The sequence below is a fragment of the Anabas testudineus genome, chromosome 4 (genome assembly GCF_900324465.2).
Source record: "Anabas testudineus chromosome 4, fAnaTes1.2, whole genome shotgun sequence".
NCBI classification, from domain to species: Eukaryota; Metazoa; Chordata; class Actinopteri; order Anabantiformes; family Anabantidae; genus Anabas; species Anabas testudineus.
The window spans coordinates 15,911,746-15,937,746 of NC_046613.1; positions in this window are offsets into that span (position 1 = coordinate 15,911,746).

A 26,001-nucleotide genomic window follows, 5' to 3' on the forward strand; every position below is an offset into this window, starting at 1 on the left:
TCCATCTTGGTAAGGTTGTTATTGATTAAACCAGAGGAGTTCGAACAGTCAGTAATTAAATGGAACGACTGGTGGGTGTAAAATTAGCCTTTGTGTCATTAGACTGGAACGACAGAGTGGGTAAAAGAACAAATGTGGTCACGATGACTGATGAGTGAAGGCCAATTAAAAGGCAGGGCGAAGAAGGGATTAGAAGAATGGCTGAAGACGTGACAGAGAAGCATATGGATTTGTCTTGGATAATGAACTCTTCAACCACCATCGATCTCCTTGGAAAGAGACAGTGGATCAAGGATCTACTTTGAAGGAGTTCTGGGTAATCAGTGGCTAGTTTGCTTTAGATCTCCATGTGTTGTAAACATTAAATTGGTTTCCTTTTAAGACTGGGAAATTGTTCTTTTTGGGATAATCCAAGCAACTCTATTAATCACAGTAGACCTTTCTTGATGCCTCAGATGTTTAAATGAATGAAATGAATCTCTGGAGTCGAGATCATTAATGTTCTAGAGGGTATTCATCTCTTCTCTTTGATAAATGTTGCGACCTTCAAGTCTCTACAACAGTGCACGTTTGCTTTAAGAAGTAGAATCACAAGTTTAGAGGACAGAATATGTGTTTATAGAAATTTCACTTGGCCCTGGTTGGTGCTATCACGTGGCTTAAAGTCTTTAGGGCCATTTTCAGCATTTCATAATCTCAGATTTGCTAATGTCTGAGATTATGAAATCCAAGTTTTAGTAATATATATAACACATCACATTGTATTGATCACCAGTGCAGAGACTGTAAACAGGAAACCTCCTCTGGAAAGAGCTTGGGTTAAAGTACATTTTGGATCAAGGGAGAATGACTCATAAACCAGTTCTAACAACAACAACCAATCAACTTTATTTTTTGCGTCATTGGGATTTTTTCAATTCAACTTTTATTTGAGTTATAATTTGTGGTGCCAAATTACATTTCATTTTCCACCATAAACAAAACAGTGCTGTTCATTCATGGAGGTTGAAGTTTGAAGTCTCCCCACAAACTGTGGAAGCAAGAATTATAGCATTAAAATTTTTACCTTAGTTTTGACTCTGTAATAATTGCTTGGTATTAAAAGACTGTTCTAGCCTTATGTGGAGAACGTCTTTTGTTGTTCTTTCTTTTATTTTAGTTGTTGGTTTATAGCAATGAGCATTTATATGTGGTCATTCTGGACAAACATATGGCAAAAAGACCAGGGTTGCAGGTCAGCAGAATGTTTATAAAAGCCAACACCCAAAGCATTTCTGTAGAGTAGAAAAAGAATAATATTTCTTGGTGATAAACACAATAGGTTTGTTTAGTTTTCATCCTGTAATGTTATGCAAAGTGACGGGGCAATTGTGGAGGCTTTCAACATGCCAGACTTCACAATGCATTTCAAGAAACAGTCATCAAATAATAAGATCTTGTTAAATTGTTGTTTTTTCTTGTTGTTGTTTGTTTTTAAGAGTGTGCATATATTGAAATATATGCCATATCCAATAGGCCACATATATAACATCTAGCATATAATAGAGGAACAAATTCCTGCCCTGGATTTCATTTCATTTGTAAACCACTAACACATGGGGTGCATTTCTGTAATACCCATGGTTTGTAACATTTCACTAAAGTGCCTTGTAAGCCTCTGTCCAACAAAAGGAGCTCTCCCTGAATGAAAAGACCATGACATCAGCTCTGTTCACAAGCTAATCTCTGGAACCAATACTTCTCCTTGGCACTGCTGCTAACCTTGGCTAGTTTGAATTAAACCAAGATTTGAGGCAAAGGAAAGAACCAGAGGAAAAAACAGCTCCAAATGGAAATGAATTGTAATTCAGTTCAACACACACGTTCTCTGATTTCCTCAAATAATGAATCTGATCGTTTGTTGCATTTATTGGATTTGACACATCATTTTGAGATTTACCAGCTGTGATTCATTTGATAAGTCGAAAGAATGCTGATGTGCATTGCGTGTTACAGTGCACAGCAGATTTTCAATACTGATAACACAAGTTGACAGCTAAAGGAGACTGGAATGTCTTGTACAGATATGACCTTGGAAATAATAATACTGACCACTCACGGCTGAATTATCACATTTGGCCAAATGCACTGGGCCAGTAAGTCTGAATGTAAGTTCATCCTTGGAGAACTGCCTGGTGGGATCTGTGCAAGATCTGAAATTCTGCTTCATCAAAGGGATTCAAAAAATGTTTCTCTGGAATTTTGAAGTGCACCCTTCTTTCTTGGATTCAAACAGACTGAATTATTGAATTACAGTGTTGAGGTTACCTAAAAAACAGCTTGCCCTTTGTTGTGTGTACATATAAAGAATAAGGTCAAGTGTTGGAGAAAGATCCACAGACATCTACACGTGAGCTATACTTATATGGCTTATTTGTTGGCCATTAACAGTAAGCTAATAAATGACATACACATTGTATATCTGTAAATTGACTGCACAATGAGAGACCTTTGTCTATTAGTTAATAAGTTGATGTCTAGCCTTGCAAATATTATAAACCTGTAACAAGAGAAAATAGGTAATGCCACTGTGACAGAAATGTAGGCTGCAAGTACAAATTAAATGTTGTGAAGGTCACACAAATGTTAGCTAGAAAGTCTCTTCATGATTTTTGAAGCTCAGCTCATTATAACTGCATCTGTCCAGTCAATGAGTCCTGCAAATTAACCCGCACCTATTTTTTGGGCAGTGGATAGACTTCCACATATAAATAGTATTAAACACATACACAGTAGAAGGAAGTATTCAGGGATAATAGCATTTGACAACATCCAGAGTTTGGGATTGCTACGAAATAATTATCACAGAAACACATGGGGACTAATCCTCTGATGTATGATGATGCACATTATGAATAATAAGCATATACCACCTTAAGTTAATCATTGTAGGACATGTTAAATTAGTGTTAAATCATGTCAGGCTTAATATTTTTCTCCATTTCCCAGTCTCACAAGGCCAACCTGCTTTTTATGTTGCAGTCCATACTGTAACATTTTTCAATAAGCACAAATGGGAAACTGGATGTTTTTTAGAGCACAACTTTTATATATGTAGGTTAAGCGCAAGTTGATGTGCTGATATATTTATTAGGAAGCCTTGTTCATTAAAAAGCCTTGCTAGTTTAGCTAAGCTGTGCTCTTGGCCTGCATTATTTTTTTTCTCAAGCGCTCTTTCAAGATAGTCAGACTTTAATTCAAGTAAGACTGGGTCATAGGGGCTGCCTCACTTCCCACACATCAGTTGCATCAACTTCAATTTAATGCACTTTTACACACTCTAAACTGTCTTGGTGCTCTCGGAGCCCCTTATCTAATACGATTTATCAGCAATGCACCACATGTGGCTGGAAAATTACAAGCTGGAAAGGCAGAAAACGTTTTTGATCAGTCCTTTCAACTCACAAGTTGACTGACATTCTCATGAGCGACCATTGGTCTTGTGTGTCGTTTCAACTTTTCCATCACAAAAGCAGCTCATACAGCAGCAGGGAGTAGCATTTGGGGCAAAACGTGTAAATTGTGTCCCTACATGTTGTGAAATGTTCTTTGTCCTGTCTGGAAGTATAGATTGAAAGCACTTCAACTGTTACCATGGAAACAAGAAAACTAGGGTCATAGGACGTTTTCTGTGGTTGTTTCCGTTTTCTTTCATAAAGGAATTTCTCATCAAACATTTTTATCTTTATAGTTCCAAAGTCCACAATGTCTCTATGTATTAAATATTTTCTTAAGGTTTCTGAATTGGAAGTTAGTGGGTACAAGTGAGTGAACAAGCAGGTGTATGGTATCTTGCCCAAGGCCAAGCAGCAGGACCATAGCAGGTAGGGAATCATACTTGTGACATGTTGCTTGCATTATAAAAAATAAATGTGAATGAAAATGTGATTCCATCCTTGCACACACACACCCACACACACACACAGATCTTGTCACCTCCATTGTCCTCTTAATCTGAATCCTTAAATAAACCCAGCGCTCCAGGCTCTGAGGCTCATTAATATTGCAACTCCGCTGGTATTCATTATGAATGAGAACAAGTGTGAAGAGTCAGACCGGGCTGCAAAACAGTAGAAGGCTGTGGCTGTAACAATGCAGGTCTCCCAGATAATCAGCATGCACCACCAAGCTCAACTTAACTGACAGGCTCGCACTTCTCACTGCTACAAAAATCTTGACAGATTTCAGTCTTTATAATGTGTGAGTAAAATTCCTGTTAGCTTAGCAGATAGAATCATGTTGTTATCACACTGGTATGCTGTCTTCTGCAATATTGCAAATTTTGAAAAAAGTTAATGAAAGCCAGTGACATTTACATGACATATTACATAGGTATGGACATTACAAATTTTGATAGATTTTCTCCTTCAGTGTTACATGAGAGACATTAGTCAGTCAATTATGGACTTGCTAAATGCAATTAAATGTCAATGTGTCTGTTTCTATCTACTCTCCGTTTAATACTGCCACTATTTTGTGCTGTCACAATAGGCAGTCCCAAACAAGTGGAGGGAGGAATCTCTCAGAGCTCTGGCAAAGTCTCTTGATAAATGATTTACCTTTTCCCATTAAAATGTCCTATGACATCTGGGACCTGACAGTGGAGCTGGTGGTAGTGGAGTGCCACAAGTTGCTGAACTGGGTCCTCTTGCACTGGCTCCATGTTGATGTCTGCTGTGAATCTGACAACTGTGGTTAAGTGCTTCCTGATTTAGATCTTTCAGGAGAGGATGGGGGAAGAAAACAGATAACAAATCACAAAAACAACCCTAGCCAAAATGATATCCTAACATTTATAAGATACAAAAGCTGAAAGAAAGAATACACAATTGTTTGACTGTTAGATGACAGAATAAAAAAACACAACCCTGACTCTCTAAAAAATGTAGTTAAAAATTCAACTGTCAGTATATCTAATGCTCACTAATTAACATGTCACTGACATTTTAATATTTTTCAATCCAGGCGTATTTTTTCCAACAATGCTATTCTATTTACTGAGTCCAGACATGAGAGTAGTATCAAAGTTCTGTTGTTATGTTTGGAAAGAAAATCAAGAAGTGTAGTGCCCAAAATGTCAACACTAATAAAATGGTTATAATAGTCTCAGCAAAATGTAGAAGTTGATCTTTCACCCTGTCATATCATGTCAACATAGTTTCAGCAGAAAATATCCAATTAAAGGAGCAAGGTTTTTTCAAAATGCATGTCAAAAGTGATATAATTAAAATAAAGCACCTTGTCACTAGTTCTCCTTTATTGTCACCCTCCACTTTTTCCTAAATTACCGACACATCTGTGCTTCAGGTTATGTTACATTTAAATATTCAATAGAGGCACACACACACACTCTCTACCCCAAACACACACATACAGACATACAATCTTCTCCACTTTTTCGCCTTTTCTCTCACCTTCTACCAACAGTAACACACACACACACACCTTATCTGTTTCGCTGTCCCTATCTCTTTCTTGCTCCAGTGCACACACACACACACAAACACACACACACACACCCCTCCATTCTCTGGTGGAAAAATGACTGTATCTGTGCTGCCAGGTGTGCTCTCAGCGGTGGCTATGACCCCAGACAGAATCTGCTCTCTGCTGCACCACAGGGGATACAACGACAAAGCTGCTCCAAACATTTATTTTCTCATCTGTCCTCTCGACTGCAACTGTTATCACCTTTGTCAACTTTCATGGATAGGAGTGCTATACTGTTGACAGGCATGTTCCTGTTTTAGCATTTCATTTTCTCAAACTTACTTAAGTTCTCGGGGTATTTTTGCAAACCTACAACAATAAGATACAAAAATATGTGGAAATGTACCTAGCACCTAAAGCAGCTATAATCAACTTACTAGCAAATTTAATGACAATTTGAAAAACATGTGACAATGTGAATATTATTACCCAAATCTGCCCTTTTGCCTTACAGAGGTTTATAGACAGTTTCAAAAGGTGATATATGTCAACGTGGCCAAAAAACTACAGCAAATTAAGGGATGATCTGTAAATGTTGTTAAATTTTTTGTACAACAACTGGGCAGAAATATATTGTATATATGTACTTTATTCAACAGCAGCAATGCCACTTGATGACAGTACATTTTGTAGATTTAAAAAGGAGTGTGTAGCATGTTCAATATATCACAAATATACAATACTATAGTTTGAACTACAAGTTTATGACTTTCTGCACTGAGAAAGATAAAAAAATATTGATAATACAACACTCCTCTAAGCATCCAGGAAAAAATGCAAGTCCTTACAGTAGTGTCCATGCAGAGATCTAACCCATCAATAAACAGCAGTGCTGTTCTAGGAGGTTTCTTTTTGTGCAACAGGTGTGTTTTACTACAGATTTGCCTACTGAATTATTCAAAGGGCTCTTCCACCTCTAAAGACACTGTAACGTATTCATTATTTAGATGCCTTTTCACTGTGGTGGGAGGCACCTTCAATTATTCAACAATATCAAGCCTAGCAAGGGGTTAATAGGGCTTTTTCTGGTAGTGAGCAGAAGGGGAGATAAAATGGGTAGCAGAGATGGTGGAGATGTGGGGGGTGGGTGGGAACGATTTATGATACAAGTCTAGTGGCAAGGTGAGAGATTGTGGCCCCAAGGAAATAGAGCTGTGAGAAAGAGAGAGATCAACAAAAAAACAGTTTGAAGTGATGGCGAAGCATCAGGAAGCGCCCCAGCCAACTCCACATGAGATGTAGATGGTGATGTGTATGTGTCACAGGCAATCATTATTTAGATTCCTCAAATTGAAGTTTAATGTGGTGGCATATATTGCATGTTGAGCTGTACAATGGGCTACCCCTCAACAAACAGGGCCACTCTTATTTCCTTGATATACATAGTAGAGATTGCTTTGTGGGTTTTCAGTCTTGATGTTGTAGGATTATACCTCGGTTTATGTCTTCCTCTGGCCTGTCCCGTGTGATGTTTTTGTTTTTTTACTTGAGTTTTTCTGTTTGTTTTTTTCTCTACTTTGTGCATTTGGTGAAGTGCAGATCAGCGCAGATCTCAAAGCAAATCAGTTAATACATGTTGCATAACTAGTCTGCAATGCATATTCGGCAAATTTGATTTTGTGTCAAAATAATCTCCCCCGTTTCAGCATCTTCTGCAACAAGTAATATAATATTCATTCCCATAAGGAAAGTACAAACTTTAGAAAGAGAGAAAATAATCTTACAGTTCATTTTAATGTGATTCAAAGTACCAAAGCTAATCATCATTTAGTCCAAAAACAAGCTCAAAGGGAACATATGTTTGTCTTGTTGCTGACTTTCCTTACCACAAAAACCTTCATTGTTGTTGAAGAAGTTCTCTCAAGATATCCCCTTTAGGTTTAAAATAGCTTGGCTTCTGATAACAAAATGTTCTCATTTCAAACAATTCCCTGTCATGTGCCCTTCAGCTCTGGTTTACTCTGTTGTCTCTGTTATCTCCTCTTTCGTGGCATTTCTCACCTACTTCTTTCCTACACAGCCAGGAAGTGAGAAAGGTGCTCTTGCCCAGGGCTCAGGCACCACATTTACCTGACAGTATCGACAGACATGGGTTATTCAGTGAACGTGAACTAGACACAGAATTTCGATTTCTGGGCTTTAAGATATTGCATTGTCTTTTTAAACTTCTTCAAAATATCAAAAACTTTCTTTTTCTTTTTTCTGTTTAAATTCTGTAAATGTTGTATTTCAATACTTTTAAGTCCTTTAATTCAAGGGGATAAACAAGGGGATCATAACACACCATAGTGTTGTATTGTTTAGCAGTATTTTAATAATTTAACAGCTATAACTGTGGTGTTGACACCTGTAATTGAAAGCTGCTTTAAAGACAGATAATTAATGACAATATAGTAAAACACATGTATAATATAAAAAATATGCATGCAAAGTAATTAGGATTAATTATATAAGTAATAATAATATATGTAATTACCAACAGTTAAACTTTAATTAACATTTAAACATCCTAATAGCTGTATACAACAAATATATATAGTTTATGTAGAGCTGGAAAATGCTAAACTGGGCGATTTAAAGTAGTGTGTTAACAAATGCACTTAATAATAATAATAATATTATGTAATAATAATAATAATAATAATAATAATGTGATTATAAACAGATAAAAGACTGTAAGAATTACTTAAAGTTTTACTGTTCTATTCTACTTTTAGTTACCTTTCTGTTGAACTCAACTGTTGAGCTACTCTGACCATCAATTCAGCACATTATTCTCCACAGTCCACCCTGTAATTGATCAAAAGCTATCATTTTGCAATGTTATCATTATCATCACTAATTGATTTGATGATCCATGTGCCTCATTAATAATGTAATAGACGAGAGATTAAGAATTTAACTGTCTATAGCCATTAATGTGATCAAGATGTAATAAATGAATGAGCTACATTTAATTTAATTTAATCAAACTCGATTTTATGCAGTCGGTGCATATATCCTGCCAGCACAAAGATATTAAATGATTGAAGTTAAATGATGTGGAAAGTTTTTAAATCTCTTTTTGATAGACTTAAATGTAAAAATATGATCCCTTCGTGTAATTTTATCTGAGTGGTTTTCAAACAAATGAGTACCTTGTAGAAACAGTGGGTGTGCAGCATTATTGTTTTAGCCAAGTAGTACTTATTCTAACATGATGCTGTGAATCTATTTACAAAACAGAGCTAAGGCAGTAATCACATATTACCTTTTTACATTACTACATCTTTTTTGCTTTCTTACTTAAAAACTGTTTCAAGTACAGACACGTGCTCTCTAGTTATTCAATTAGAAATGCTGCAGCTCCCCCTATTGGCATGGATCAAGTGGAAGCTTTTGGGAGATCAAAGTTTCCCAGTTTTATCAAACACAGCCCTGTAATGTAATGGATACTGCAGTCAGGAAACTAGTCCTGACCAGCATTTGACACATATGAAGTGGAAATCTTTATCCATGATCTATGCACTGCAGTTTGCCTAAATAATACAGTCAACAGAGTGGTGCCGGACATGTCATTAAGGTATTTATGAGTGTAATTAAGCATGTCTAATCTAAAATGTCATCAATAACTGCCTCATTCTACAGTACATCTGAGCTCATTCACTTTTTTCTATACCGGAAAATGATATCAATTTGCAAAGATCAAACAGCAGCGGAAACGCTTCAGTCTCTAGTGTGATTACTGGTTTGTTGAGACAAAAGCACCCTTTCTGCCTTAACTGTTCAATCTAGAGTGCTTCGCTCTTGAGCTCCCTTTGTCTAATGATGCCTGTGACACACATTCAAGATATTCAGCACATTTCTTCCTCATGAAAACAGAGAGGTTTATGCCTCTTGCTTGACAGCTGGAGAGCAATAGACAGAGTGAGTGGCTCTCCGTCTTTTGGGTCTTCCTCCTGATTTTGAAAAGCCCAGACGAGTGCTGCTCTTCATCTCAAGTTATATTCACAATAAAGCTCCCAAACTGTCCCTATTTTCAGGGTTGGATGTTTTATAGTCGGCATTAACAGGATAAAAGTGCTTAGAGTCACAATTTTTTAAAATTAACTAAGTTAACTGACTAAGTGATATAAAATTAGATAGACTGATGACATGCAGATACTGTAAATCTTATTTTCTAATAATTAAATGACTGTCAGAGGTTTTGCACAATGGCAGCAAAGCTGAGCAGTGTTAGCATGAAGGACAATGAGGTGGACATTTTCCTGAATAGCCATTTCATTTTGCATCTGGGAAAATGCCTGAGTTAAGTCAAAATTTAAAGCTATGCAACAAAAGTACAGATGTGGTGCTGTTTGTTTTTGGCAACTCTTTGTGTTCATATTGGCATTGGATATGGGTCACATCTTTAAGATTAGGGGGGAAAGGAAAGCACAAGTTTTGCAGTGTGAGAACAAAGCCTAAAACAATCAAAACTCATAACTGATTCCCTGATCTTCTCCCTCCCGTTGCTGAGAAAGCACATTGAACCTCTTCATACATATGTCTGAACATATATCTGTCAGTGGGGAGAAAGAGGGAGAAGTGGAAATAGTGTCTGTGTAGAATCGAGGAGGAGGGGGGATATGATGGTGAGTAAAGTTTGCCCCAGGTGAAAGCTTGAACAAACTCCCATGAACCTCTCTGCGGAGAGAGTTGCATGCTGGGCCATGCAGAAACAATGGACTAATTAAGGCAAGGCTCTCAACACTTGGTTCATTGCAAGTCCTTGGATCTTGGCTGGACGGTGGAATGAACGAAGAGGGAGGGTGTTTTTTCTCCTGATTAAATTCAGATCAAGGGAGCTGACACAATCTGGCTTTAGTTCTGGCTTAATGAATGGCTCCAATTATTTTAGCTGCAGGTTCTATCTGCTTTGACTACAGTACGTAAACACACACACGCACACACACTCTTTTACCTGTTTAACAATGACTGCAGCATGGCATGGCCATGCCAAATATCACTATATAGACCCATACTTTCCACTTGTCTAACAATAGGCACATATTACTGTCTTGTTCCACATTATACTAGCTCCACTCTGCTTTACTGAACTAAATTGCCTGTGTTTATTTTTAAAATGTCACATGTAGATTGCTAAATTGAGCAGATAAAGCCAGTTGATGCCAAATGTATCAAGAGGAAAGATGAATTTGGAGAGTAAACAGGGGCATATGGTAAGACTTTGGGGAGATTAAGCTTTCTTATGTGTTGAAGGTGTGGGGGGAGAGAGAGAGAGAGGCAGAATGAAGGAAAATCCATTTAACCCGGGTCTGAATTCAAGAAGGGGGAAAACATTTATACGCCATTTTACAAGTGAAGTCTTCAGAGTAATTTGTAGGGCTATTTTAATATTAAATTCATACTGACAGTCAAAAAAAATTAATGTACCGAAACTCCACATGATATTCTCCAAATTGAGTGAAACAAGAGGCAGAATTAACTTAATTCAAACAGGCAGTTTGGCACTGGACAGTGATGTGGTCTGGTAGAAAGAAGGAGGCATACATTTCAGTTCACCCCTTGCACAAGCACACACATAGTGCAGTATGCAGTTCTTCTTTACATAGTTGTAAGTTATATTTTTCATCAAAGTAAAACTAATATTTCAAATGACTTGGTCTTACAATAAAAATACAGCCGTCATCAATACATCTGTCCATTTATGATAACTCCAAATTACATTAAATCTAAGGTGATGGCATTTTTTCACTGCAGGGATAATGTCTAATAGATTAAAGCGTTGAGTTAAGCATACAATCTCACAAACAGGGCCACATTTATCCAGATATTCTTAAAAAGCTGAGAATAGTTCTATAAAAAGTCTGAAGTGAGAACAAGAAACCAGATTTAATAAATTCAGCTATTCACTAATGATGTATTATTCCCTCAAAATCTGTTGAAATTCATTGTGGGCCATTCAGCTGAGCATGCTGAAGTAAAAAGAATAAGAAGAATATGTTTATTTCCAAAAACTGTACAAGGGTTTGTCTCTCTTTTTGTCCTGTGTTTTTTCAATATCTTGACCTTTAATGATGGGAACAGTGTGAATCATATTTTCCCACTTGCAAACAGGTTTGGTCAGTATTTACTGAAGTGGAAGCATATGTACCCGTCATGTTTGACGTCAGTCAACTTTGAAATGAAAAGAAATGTGTTTCGGTTCTTTATATTTTCATTTAGGATGCATGAAAAAAAAATGTCACAGTCTATAATTCAATACGTCCAAAAGTCAAACAGGTGTCGGGATTTAAATGGTCTTCTGACATCAGTTTGTGAGCAGCTAATATTTATATTTCAACTGTGACAATCACAAAATCGGTTAAAAATGTTTTTACCAATTTCTGCATTTCACAACAGAAACAGTTTCACCAGTCATAAGGTAAAATTCAGTAGTAATATATTGCAATTATATCAACTTTTCTCATAGAATTTTTGAAACACACATACACATAGCATAGTTATTGCTATATAAAAATTTTACTTTAAAGTGAAGGTGAAACAACCGCAGAATGCTTATTGTGGTTATGACCACTGGAGCCCCTAAAATAACCTACTAGTAATGATGCAACTGCCAAGTAAATATCTAGTTAAAAGAACATGGCTTTAGGAGTTTTAATATCACTTTTATCATAAAATATCATAAAAAATCATCAAAGCTTGCGAGATGCAGTGAAGATGATTAGAGCTGCCAGGAATTCTGTATCAAGCTATACTTGTCTTATCGGCTTAAATCACAAAGTAGGACTCAAGAGAGATGAGGTTTCCCTGCCTTCTAATTGATGACCGTTTGATGAGCTCCTCTTTGCCCAAATGAATTTCTTGTGGTAATTGTAATTAGAACACAAACAGAAAAGTTGTGCTTTTTTTGTGCAACTGGAAATGCTTAGTGTGTGTGTGTGTGTGTGTGTGTGTGTGTGTGTGTGTGTGTGTGTGTGTGTGTGTGTGTGTGTGTGTGTGTGTGTGTGTGTGTGTGTGATAATGGTTGATGAGCAAAAGTCCAGGTTTTTTGCTAATTTTGGAGCCAACAACCCATTGAACCTCCTTTTAAATTAACTCAAGTATTTGTTAAACCGATATCCATTTAATAATTAACAAGGAGCACTACTAGTCAAATTAGCTCTGGTTCCTGTTGACATGTGGATCAGGCCATTGAAGCCCTATGGCTGTTAAAAGTGAAGTTATTATGATCAACAGTGTTGCATTTGTTTATCACTTTTTAATGATATCTATTATTTTCTGTACCATCCCCAACTCCAACACCAGACACACATTTAAACCGTCCTCCAAAACACCATCCATCACTTTTGTTTACTGACAGCTCATTTTTTGGGTTTTAAAATCGTTTGTTCCAACTTGGCAGTGACAGCTATACGGCTTGTCGAAGACTGGGAAGCAAACGCACGCTGTCATCTGTCCGCCTGTCTCTGTCTGTCTGGGCCGTGATATTCCTCGCAAGTGACAGGTTTCCATACAGCAATCTGCCTCATCGGCTGATTTGAATCGGCCACTTGTTTTGACTGCGTGAGAGCAAAATGCAGGAAGTGTGTGTCTGTGTGTGTGCACATGTATGTACGTGGCAATATGTGATTATGATTTTTTGTAGTGTGTGTGTGTGTGTGTGTGTGTCATATGTCCAGCAGATTGAGTTGTAGTTAAACATTTTCAGATGGACAGCAGTAAGACTGTGGCTTTTACAGCCAGAAATAACACAACTTACTTAACTAAAAAACCTGAGTGGCAGAGAGGAAGTATAACTTTTATGAGCAGAAAGGGAGATGTCACCCACGTTTATTCAATATACTGTAATTTGTCTCTCTGTAGTCTATCAAATGTCTATGAAAAGCTCAACCTTCCTCAAATGTATGAAAGGCAAACAGCTCGACTCGACTGCGTCTATTATGCTGTATGTGCAGGGTATTGGAGGTGGTGCAAGTATGCAGAGTTAACACTCAAGTAAAAGTACAAGTATTTGCCTAAAAAGCTGCTCCACTGTGAGTAGAAGCACCACTTCAAATTCTTTACTCAAGCTGAAGTAATAAGCACACAGTCTGAAACTTACATTAGGTACAAAACTACTCCACTGAAAAAGTGTTTCAAACACCGTCAAACAAGATGCCGTGGATACATGAAAGTGGGAGTCTAGTCCAAATTTGTTCCACATGAGCCTCGTGAAAAAAATGTTAAATGTCCAGGCTTTGTTGAAGTTTAATTCGTGCACAATGAGAGAACAGCTTCAAAAACCTTGCTCCTGGGAATTTCACTTCACAAAATCAACAGCATTAGTTGATTAACAATCGGGATTCATTGTCCTTCACAAAGGAGAAATAAAACTTGCATTGACAGGACACATCATCAATGGGAACATAAACGTTTCACATAAATACAGTACCAGGCAACATCCATTGACTGTATAATATGACATAATGTGTTTTAAACTGCAATATAGTCCTGCTTCTTCTGCCACGACAGTTATACTACCTTCTCCTTACATTTATTTTACGCACGCAGTCTATCTATTTGCCATGATTGTATCACAACCACTTTGACAGTTATACTGTCATCATGAGGACATGATGTAGTAGAGTTACAATAATAGACCAAGTGACACTGACGGGGCATACAGTATAATAATGTATTCATGTCTTTTCACTCACCTTTTAAACTTTAATACCTCTTTAATGACCAGTCAATAAAGACATTAGTCACAGTACAGTATTCCAATACTGTCCTTTTGTTGATAGAACAGTTTAAAAAGCTGTGATAGAGACATCTGCTCGAGCAGTGAGGAAAAGCCAGAAAATCTGTGGTTCTGTAATTCTGTCCACCGAGGTTTGACTCAACCCGTGAGATTTTTTTTTTTTTTTGCCTTCAGAGCAAATTTGTGAGGGTGTGTGTACGTGCCCACGGTGTGTTAAGAAAGACGCGTTTGTGGGAAGCGAAGACGCTGGATAATGATCATAGCTCAGAGATGACAACCACAGTAGAGAAGAATCTGTGACCTTTACAACTTTTCCGTATCAAAAAATTGTTTTGGAGGAGAACAGCTGTCTCCTCTGATCTGAAACTCTGACGTGAATAACAAACATTATCATTCCCGTGTCACCAGATAGCTTTGCTGGGAGTGGTGTATAGCAGGGCGGCGGCAGCTTGGCAGTGCATGCGTGTGTGTATCCCTTTATCCTTTTCAGTTTTCTTGTTTTCCATCTTTCCCAGACAAAACAATTGAAAAGCTGTTTTCATCACCACATATTCTTTGCATTACGAGTAAGACGATACACACTGAAAACTGTTCAAAGCCGGGAGGAGTTGAATTGATGCTGTCATCTAAAACTAAATGAAAACATTTAGCCAAGGGACATGGATTCATATAAGGCAGCAAAGCAGACAACATATGAAATGTTGCTGAGGGAGTGAAGGGGGGGATGGCACTCAAACATTTTATATTTTAAGTGGTGCCATCTTCTATGGCCAAATAACTCAATCAGCAAACTGTCGAGAAATGGGATTCTCCTTTAGTGATGACTGCAGGCATTCACTTCCTAGGTGATGGAATGATGTCAACGAATCCTCTGCTTTTATTTACCTTTGGCTCTGCATCTCAAATTTAATATAACCACATGCATCTCCACATCTGCCCTGTCTAGTTTTTATCAGAGGTCAAAACGTTTCCAAAACTGCTGAGTGCTGTCATTAGAAGTCTATCATGGAAGAAACATTAAATAAAAACATCTTGGCTCTGTCGCGTTGGTGCTGCAACCTCTGCTATAGAGGAGTCTATGGACTGTAAATGGAGTGCAGTGCACTGTGGGAGCTGCTGCCATACAGATAGATTACGCTTGTCACTGCTGATCTAGGTGGAATGGCTGGCTATTACAGAAATGATCTCAGGCCGCATACAAATGCACTATAATATAAGCAGAGCACAGGTGGACATTCGGCATGAGATTGATATTTGATAGAGACAAGTAGTGTGTATTGTAGGCTGCATGGTGAAAGATAAATAGCAACACTGACTGCAGCAAAGTGCTCGCAAATACCGTACACGTGCACCCACACACTCCCAAACTGAGACATATGCAAGACACACCCATGTGCATCCACACACATGTGGTACACACATGGAGTCCCAAAGCAGATAAAGCCATCAGTGGAATTAATATCTGTGTGCTGTAGTGCTCTGGGCCGTAGCCCTCGCCGTAAACACATCACTCACAGTGTAGCCAACCGGCCAAGAGATCAACCCAAGGGTGGGGAAGGAGGGGAAACAATTCAAGTGTGTGCGGATGTCGAGTAGCTGAGCAGCACTGAAGAACTGTAAAGCGCTAAGCTTAGAGATAGGGTGGAATGGTGGTTTGTTTATTTTTGGTTTTTGGTTTTGTTTTTTTGACTGGGCAGCATTTATTTACTATTAGTGTGTAAAATAAATGCACAAGTTAACGTCACTCATAAGGCCTGGTGATTTGGTGATTTGCTTTTTATGCCATCAAGACATGCAACCATGCAAGTAAAGATGAAATCTAACAATGCTACTAACAAGGATTTTCTGTCTTCACAGCTTTATTCTTCTATGACAAGGACTTGGCAAGAAAAAGTATGTAAACCTTTTTAAGTTTTGTGGTTTTCTGCATTAATTTGTCTCATAGTGATAGTTGAAAATTGGCAGCAATAACCTTTTGTGATACACTTGGGAATTCATCTTCATCCCCAATCATCTGCAAGCTGGCCCAGATAGATCATGATGCAGCAAAGCAGGCCCAGATCATGATGATATGCAGTGACTTTTTTACACCAGATGTTGTGCTGTGTGATCTTTCCAAATAGTTTAATATAGTTTTATCAGTCCACAAAACATTTTGTCAGTACTGCTCTGGAGTGTCAATGTGCTCTTTGGGAAACTTCAGGCAGCAATGTTCTTTTTAGTAAGCAGTGGCCTTCTTTGTGGTGTCCTGCCATAGACACCCTGCTCATTCAATGTTTTACCTACTCTAGACTCGTGAACACACGTTAGCCAGTTCCAATGGTGCCTTCAAATCTTTGGCTGTCTCTCAGGGTTACTTCAGTCCCAAAGTGTCTCCATTTGTAGATTGTTTGCCAAACTGTAGACTGGTGAATTTCTAAAGTCTTTGACATGACTTTGTAACCCTTTCCAGCTTTATGTAAATTATCAATTCTTGATCATAGATCCTCTGAAAGCTCCTTTTGGTGAGGCATGGCTCAAATACACGTAGCAAACTCAAAAAGTTAGAGTGGTTTTAGTAGCTTTAGTCCACCTACAAACTAATTATCTTAACTTATGCTAACACCTGACTTTAATTAGCTTTTTTGAGGTCCTTATACCAAGGGTTCACATACCTTTCCCACTAGCACCATTAGGTTTTTATGGTTGTTCACAATAAAGACATGAAAGATTTGAATTATTAATTGAGAAATTAATGCAGAAAACCGCAACATTCCAAAAGTTTCACATACTCTTTCTTTTAAAGTCACTGTACATTTAAAACTATTAAAAAACCCTTCGGTGAGCTCCACGGTTGCACTGAGTGGGTGTGTTACAGCTTCAACTCTCCAGACTGAGGACAATGTTGTTGTCAGCATGTGTCTGCTGGCCTTGCCTGTGCCTGCCTTTCCAAGCTCTGAAAATTTTTTTATTTTCTTATTTTTGGACATTGGACTGTTTAAGTGGATTTATGAGCGAGGATTTCTGGACTGATTTGATCTCTGGACTGTTTATTGCATGAGGAGAACAGCATTGACTTTTGCAGATTATTCTGATCTTGTGTTTTTCCGCCTTTTACTCACTTTGCTTTTTGTTTTGAGTGCCTGTGTGTTTCTCTTTGAGGTAGGGAGACTGATCTCCACAGCTTAATATTCACCTGCTGTCCTTCTCACTAGTGGCGCTCCATGATCCACTCCACTCACCTGCTGCTCGTTGACACAATCTCCGTTCTCCTATTGACCACCTTACAACTTGCTGTCGAGACCCACAGAGGGTACAACTACTCACCCATCTACCTACAGTACCTGCCTCACCCTTATCCATCATGCGCACAGTCAACATTTTGCAACTTACTGTGGCCATTTATTTTTGCTGATAAATGACATTTCTAAATTTACAACTTGTTATATACACTCACACATTTTAAGTATAAACAAATGTACCATTAAAAAAAAGCACCAATGGACACTAAAAGGCCAAAGTGTGTGCAAAGTGTTTGCCTTTTCATAGGATTAGAAATTGAACTGCAACAACATGTCTGTCTTGGTTTTGCTTACTCTTCTCCATAAGCTTCTTTTTGACAACAGTGCAAGATGAAACTGCTTGTTGAGGTACAACACATCAGAATCCCAAAGAAAGAAATCAGAAATGTTTTGGAGGGAAAGGATTCATGGCTGGGAAAGACAGGGAGAGTGGATTGTGGGAATGGGCGGAGGCAGAACCAGAGAGGAGGGGTTGGGGAGCGCTTGGGAAGTGAGACTAGTCCCTGTCAGTCACACAGGCCTGGGACGTCGCTGAGTGGGAGGTGGTGATGGACCAGAGCAGGCTCACATTATCGAGAAAAAGGGCAGAGAGGGGACAAGCTTAGACGGGTAGGCGATGAGTGAACCTCGGCTGGACTGAAATAAATAAATAAAGCGGGTGAATTTTAAAGAGATCAGCAGAAAGAGAGAGGAGGCTCGGCTGTCCGGGGTCCAACATCAAACGGGGCCCAGGCTGAGGAGACCTATTGTGTGTAAGAGAGAGAAAGAGCAAGACTGAAAGAGAGGCTGTGAACGTGGGAGAGACTGTGGGTTTAGTGCATTGAACAAGAGAGATGTAAGGATATCACAACCATTTTAGGGGATACACTGAGACAAGACAGGGGCGAAAGATAATTGAACAGAACAGTTATAGTCTTTGTTGTCTCATTCTTCGTGGCTGCTTTGTAAGCCTCATTACTCAATCTTTGCGACTGAAGGGAATGAGATTGCTAGGCTGGATGTAGAACTAAGCACGCACAGGTCTGCCATATGTCTTAAAGCAATATAGAAAGCCAGGATCAAGCCACAATATAACTGAGAAAGAAGACACATTTAAGAGCTAATACCTGGATCGAATCTAAGTCTGGTAGAGAAAAAAAAAAGATCAATGATGTGATTTGGGGCTGAACCTTGGCTTAATCTCATCCAACTTTTATTAGAAACAAAGAGCAGAGAAACACCAGGAACACCACTGGATGCCGATGAGTATTTAAGGGCTTTGAGCCACACTCAAAGTGTCCCACCTGAAGTCACTGCTGGCAACTATTTTAAAATCTGTCCGTTTGCTTGAAATAATATCCTCAGTGTTACTGAAAAAACAAACATGTGACCTTTCCAGATGATGGTGCTCCCGGTTGTGCCTCGTCGCGCTAACAACGACCCCTGCTGGTTCACTTTCACAGCAGTTACAGTTTAACTAACTCGTCCAGCATCTGTTAGCGAGCAAATGTTGATATTTATCTATTTCCCTGTTGGAGCATTATCTGTATCACAGCTGCTTTGCAACTATTAATTTGTGTTAATGTTAATTTTGTCTTCCTGGAATGAGTTTACAGTCAACTACGACAGCCATTATCCTAGCTATCTGAGACTAATGGGTTACTAATAAAACATTCTGAGGAAGCATTGAATTACTCTTGCTGTGATATATTTTATTTTGTGGACTGTTTATGTTTACAAGATTAATGACTGAGTTACATCATATTAAGACCAAATGTTGATGTCCAGTAGTCAGTACTTTTGTGAATCCAGTTTCCAGTTGCTGTAATAAGTCATTTCTCCAACATATTTGGTGTATATGTATGTTTCCTGTTTGTGGTTAAAAAGTCAAATAGTTGTCTAAGCATGTGAAAAATGAAGAAAAAAAAAACACGTAGTGATTTAAAAATAGCAACGACTGGGTTTTCCCTTGTTTCTAGCACTTTGGCTTGTCACTGTTATAACACAACAAGCCCAGACAGCATTGAAGCATCTGTAGTAGCGACAACATATGGTGAAGTGTCATGTGTGGGCTGATGACTGTGTATGAAATACGCAGCCGTTCTGAGGGAGAGACAGGGAAGCTCGAGTTAATTACACAAAAACAGTTGTAAGAAAGAACATATTTGATTGTGTCTGATGGAGAATTGCCTCTGAATAAGCTCCTAGCGGAGCCACAAAACATAGAAGCACAGCATTTTCTTGTCAAACAATAAAAAAAACTTGAATGTGCTAAATCTTGACAAGTTTCTGGCTCCGGCCACCCACTCGCTCACTCGCCTCCCGAACGATGTGTGAACGCCAGTGAATCACTGAGGAAAAGTATGTCAAAGCACAAACGACAATCTGTGCACGCACACAATGTGCCGATGCGGCCAAAGTCTCCATAAAAGCACAGTGCAGCACACACGTGTCCAGAAACGTTAAAAGTGATGCATTTTAATGTTTTCATATCTAATCTGGGAGATGTTCTACAAAGCCAGACTATCACTTAAACTTTCCTGGCAGTCGCCGGGCCAAAAATTGACGTTAGCAGGTCTGCTTAGTGTTCCAACCGCTGCCTCCTGAGAGTCATCTGTAAACACAAAGATTGCCTCACACAACCCTTCTCATACGTAAAGTACCTCCCCATACATTTGCACACTTCACAAAAACACACAAAGAGCCTCCCATTGAAGCTGCACACACATTTGAAGAACTCTGCACTCGACACACACTCTCTCTCTCTTCATCCCTCTTTCTCTCTCCCTGTCTCTTCTTCTCTTTCTCCCTCTTTCCTTGTCTCAATCTCTCTTTCTCATGCTTCACCCAGGACGTCCGGATGAGCCTCTCTAATGGCTCAATACAGAAATGGCCCCTTCTCTCTTCCCTTCTTTTCATCTATCTGTTTGCCTGTGGGGTGGGAGCTGACAGCCAATAAAAAGAGCAGCCTGTTTCTAGTCTCCAAAAAATCAAAAAAGGGGATTGCTCCATTCTGTGTTGAGTGGTTTGTTTTTCCTCCTTTCTGTGCACTTTGTTGAAGATTTTGGCCTCTTTTACTGTGGTCTTAATAGAAGAGAGGGAATGATTCATTACCCCGAGCAGTTGCAGCTTGGCTGTCCGGCCATAACGGTTTCTGCACACGCAGCAGCGGGATGTTGAAGTCTATAAAAGTCCATAAAAGCCTAAACAGAGATATAGTGTTGGGGGGTATTTAATGACTACAGTCAAGTCAACATGTTCATTCAATTAGAAAGATTAATTTTCTCCAGCACACAGCTGACGGCCTTGATTTGCAGTATTGATTTAAATAAGGCACCAACCAGAGATAGTAGTGGTCGGAGAAGAAGAAGCAGAAAAATCCAAATATGCAGTGAACGTTCTTAATTTTTTTAAAATATACTTTGATCATTTCTGGCCCCTGTATTATGAATACAACAACTATGAAAGACATTAAAGAGTTAAATTTCATACTGTAGTTACACAGGAAATATAAATGTCTCTGGTGTTAGACTGAAAACTCTACCTCCAAATCTCCAGGATGTTGCATTCAAAGTCCTCTCCAGAAAGTTCTGTGAATATTCATTAGACGCAGGAGACTTTTTTTGAAGTACCAGTATGTCATTTCATTGTTAAATCTTTCAATACAGCCTATATAAATATTTATTTTTGCAGTATTGGACCTATGAATAATTCAGAGTGGATAGAAGAAGCCTCTCAGGGGCTGTGGTTGTTGCTATTGTTACTCTTTTGTTTGCTGTTATGGCACTCTTTTTGGCCCCAAGCTATACCCTGTCTTGCTACAGTGGTCCACATCTTACCCAGCTTGTTTTGCTCAGAGGAAATTATTGTAAGCCCCTTTGTTTTCCAGTGATGAGTTTGTGTTTATTGTATGTATGCATATGCATGTGAATATGCAGAGACCAATCAAAGCTAACTGGATACAAACATATATAGTGTGATGTATTCCTCATGGTTTTTTTCACACTTCAACCTGTGGCACAAATACATTTCCAAGTATTCTCCAAAGGATTGTTGTTGTTCCTGGTAAAGATGAGTGCACATGCTATGTATGCTACAGTAGCAGCTCTGTACTAAGGTACAACAATGCTTTATGCAAAATGCATCAGCAAGCAAAGATGCTCTCAATGACAATGCTAACATACTGATATTTAGCAGATAACATAAACCATGTTCATCAACTTAGTTTAATGTGTTATTATGCTAACACATACTAATTGGCACTAAACACAATGATGGAATGCCGTTCCCTTTCTTCAGTATAATACAAAGTAGTGCATAAATTAAATAACTGACATTTTGATTATACTAGATAATGAGGAGGCCATGAACGTATGGACTATGTGCAGCGACAATCCATCTAATCGTTGAGACACTTTAGTGATAACCACAAATGTCAAATGTCTCACGACGGCTTGGACACACTAGATGTGTGAAAACATTAACTACCGGATGGTTATAGAGCAAGAAATCATCATAGGCAGTGTAATTCCCTCATTAGGCACCATTAATAAGTGTGGGGGAGTAATTATACATAGAGCTACATTAAAAAGAAGCATTAATGAAAGTGTAACAGACTACAAGTAAATAAAGATATTTAAAATAACAATGTTTCAGTCTCAGTTGGACCTTTACTGGGTCAAAATTCATAAAAGCATCTGACAAAGAAAGATCCCACTTGTGTTGAAACATTTTCTTTTGGTATAAGTTCTGTGGCTTAAACATGTCTTTCTCTGTTTGTTATGGAGACCAACAGCCTTGGTAATTCATCCCAGAGGTGATATGATATTTCAATCTGGACCAAAATGGTAAACGCACTGACCAACATTGTCACACACATGCATTAGTTTTAATTTTGTTTCGCCTGTGTTTATTAAATCAAGAGAATAAATCATCAAAAAAATTCCTACTTCTATCCCAGAGAGAATGAGTTGTTAATGTACCGTTATGAAATTTATTACACTCTGCTGATCACAGGTTTCTATTTGCAATTCAGACAGGGCTCATGAGTTTGACCGGTCAACCTCCCATTACACCATGAGAGCTTAAACAATTGGCCAAATAAGTAATGTAAAAAATGCACTAGAGCAGTAAAAAGCTGTGTAAGGAAAACTTCCATCACATTAAGGTTAAGACATCAGAGTTCCCCCTGCCTGCTGCCCTTGGCCTCTCCGACGCAGGTGGTGGACAGACAGCAGGGCTGCTGGGTCAGCACTTGGCTCTCACTGGTAAACAAACGCAGGAGGAGGAGAAGGGAACGGACAGAGTGCAAAGGTACATTTTGAGAATTCAAGAATGAGCGAGAGGGAAGCGGAGAAGGCAAGAAAGGAGGGGAACACAGTGGGATAGGAGAGAGAAGGTGCGCTCAAGGAGAGAGAAGAGAAAGGAAGAGAAAGCAAGGAGCAGAATTTGCAGGAGCAAAGCTGAGTTGAGCAACTAATGAGACGTTTGTTTATTGCAGGAATTACACAGAAGATAGAACCTGTGTCAGCAGATGCACGATTTATTTAGACTGAAATAGAAGCAAATCTTATTGAATCTTATTGAACTAAAGGGGTGTTAACATGTTATACCCTGACTCTATGTTTCATTGTCATACTCAATAAAGGCAAAATGACATTACAATAATGTTAAGAAAGAAAATAAATCCTATTTCTGGAATAGTTGGAAGTTTGTTTTCTTAATGCAATGAAAAGTAAAATCTCACTTGAACCTTTATTTCTGATAAAAGTACAGTTTTCACTTACCAATGTAATTGTATTTAGTACAGGCCAATTTAGGGTTTGAAAAAAAAATGGGACAGAAGCATGTTTCCACTGTGTTACATCACATTTCTCCTTAATTACACTAATTCATCATTTGGGAACTAAGGATACAAATTATTACAGTTTTCCAAATGGAACATTTGCTCATTCTTGCTGGGTACAAAACTTCAGCTGCTCAACAGTCCGCAGTCACCATCGTGTGATTATCAGCTTCATCATGAACCCTACATCAGCAGTAGACGAATCTGGACTCCAGGCAGACCAGTCGAGCATATGCACAGTGTTGTAGCACATGCAGAATGAGGCCTGGTGTTGTCCTGCTAAAATATCCACTGACCTCCCGTGTAAGATGGTGCCTTGATGGCAGAATGTATCTCTCTAAAATACCACTATACATCAATGGTACCTTCACACATATTGTATTTAAGTCACTCATGCCATCATCCCATCACTGTTCACTGTTAACAAGTGTTTTGTAGGAGACTGTTTCCAACACACTTTACAGTACAGTATATACAGTTTCTCATGCAGTGCTACCTGAGGGCTTGAGGGTCACACACATTCAACAGTGGTTGGACTTTATCGACTGAGATTTCCCCAGAGTCTTCTAATCTTTTTTGTGTTTGTTTGTTTTTATAAAATGATGTCTTGTAGAGGGTGAAAAACATATATTCTTTTCAATCTTCTCTCGAGAATTCATTCATTTTGAGCTAATTAACAATTTTCTCCCATTTGGCACAAAGGTGGCGGTGAGCCATGGTGAGAGCTGCTTTTATACAGTAATCCTTCTCCTGTTACCAATTATCCTGATCATTTAGGAATCATTCAGATCTGAAAACATTATAAACCTTTTTTTAACGTCTTGCAAATTACACATTTTTGAAGATGGAAGAAGTTTCATTATTTGAGTTTCCAAAAGAAATCCCAATCTTTCAAAGTAATTTTTGGTTTAATGCAGTAAAATGTTACAGAGGCTGAAACTCTACATATTCTCTTGTTGTTCGTCTAATCCATATTGAATGTCTAACCCCATCACTGTACTGACAGCGGAAACATCAGCCTGTTGGCCTCTCTTTCTGCACCATAAAGACCAGAGCCTCAGGGGTAGGAAGGTGTGGTGTTCAGCTGTCAGTCAACATCAAAAGTATAGATCTTAAAATTTTCCCAGAGGCATCAGCAGTGGCAAACATGCTCAGTCAGTCATTGCTCAAATGTCTGCTCCGTGTCAGTGAATCTATACGACTTTAGTCTCATCCTTCATCGCTAACTGGCTCTATTCTTTTACTTCACCACCAACTAAGGATGAGGAATCTACCTTCAGTTCAAAATGGATTCATCAGGACATGTGCCAGGAGTGGCTACATCACCTTGAAAGACTGATGCACACAGATACACATGAATCAAGGTGATTGGCTTTGTTAGATAAACCCCAGGAGCAAGTGCTCAAGTGTAGCTGCTAAATTAAGCATCAATCATCCTAAGGAGAAATTCTTAAAGCCTGTCAATAAATGTTTCTGGCTAATTCTGATTGTAGGCAGGTTGCAGTTTACCTGAATAATGAACCCTCACAGCCTCTGTGTCAATTCATTTTGTCCTGTCAAAGACCCACACTGCTACAGAATAATCAATAATATGAACAAAGCTCCTACTGCGAGGGTTTTTTTTTCTATTAGGAACAAAGGCAGTGTTCATTAATGTCTGTGAGGTCTGTGAAGCCAGACCACCTAGAACTAGCCCTCTGCATGTAGACAACTTTTATCTTTTACTACTACTAACACATAAAGATTAAGAATCTAGCAGCAGTCTAAACTGGAGTGCTCACAATGGAAGATTTAAGGTGTTTTACTCTCCCTGCTGAGGCTCAGAGTCATGTGTCTGTTTCCTTGATCTCTCTCAGCTGCTTTATATGGCCTTTTTTACTGCTTCCACGAATTGTTTCCCATAGGTCACCCGGTCAAATATGTTCATGGATAAAACCGTTCTTTCTTTATTTTATTCATTGGCTGTTTCACTATTTGGTTGCAGTTAATCGCTTCTTAAAAAAAGAAAGATACATTTTTCATGTATATCAAAAAAAAAAAAAACATCTTAAGGAATATTTTAAATAGACGTGAAAATAAAGCATCTTTTTTTTTTACTTAATAAATCACTTGATAATGATAATAATAAGGACAAGTAGAATCACTGATTTATTTCTGAAGACAGTAAACATATTAAAGTTATAATCCAGAAAACGCATCAGAGGTCTGTGAACCTAACCCTGACCCTAACCCCAGTTCTAAATTAGAAATGAGCCACTTCTATGTTGGCCAGCACAGTTTCTTCTTGTTTGTTTTCAATTTGCCAGACGGACACAGGAATATACTCCACCTAGGTCTCATAGATCTCATTTCGCCATCAAATTGCTGTCTCCTGGTTGTATTTACGCTTGTGTAATTACTAAAGCCAGATGACAAGCCGCTGACAGATGGCAGATAGATGGGCTGTGCCCTTGAGTCTGGACTGCACCCACATGGCCTGTTCATCAAAACTATAATAATACTGTAGGTGGATTGTGCAGAGTCCCACATAAGAATGCCAAACCCAGGAATACAGGAGCACTGGAGATCTCGTCACTATTATATCTTAAGCACTAAAAAAATGCTAGTTTGAATGCTCAAACTATTTTTTTACCCAGGAGAAA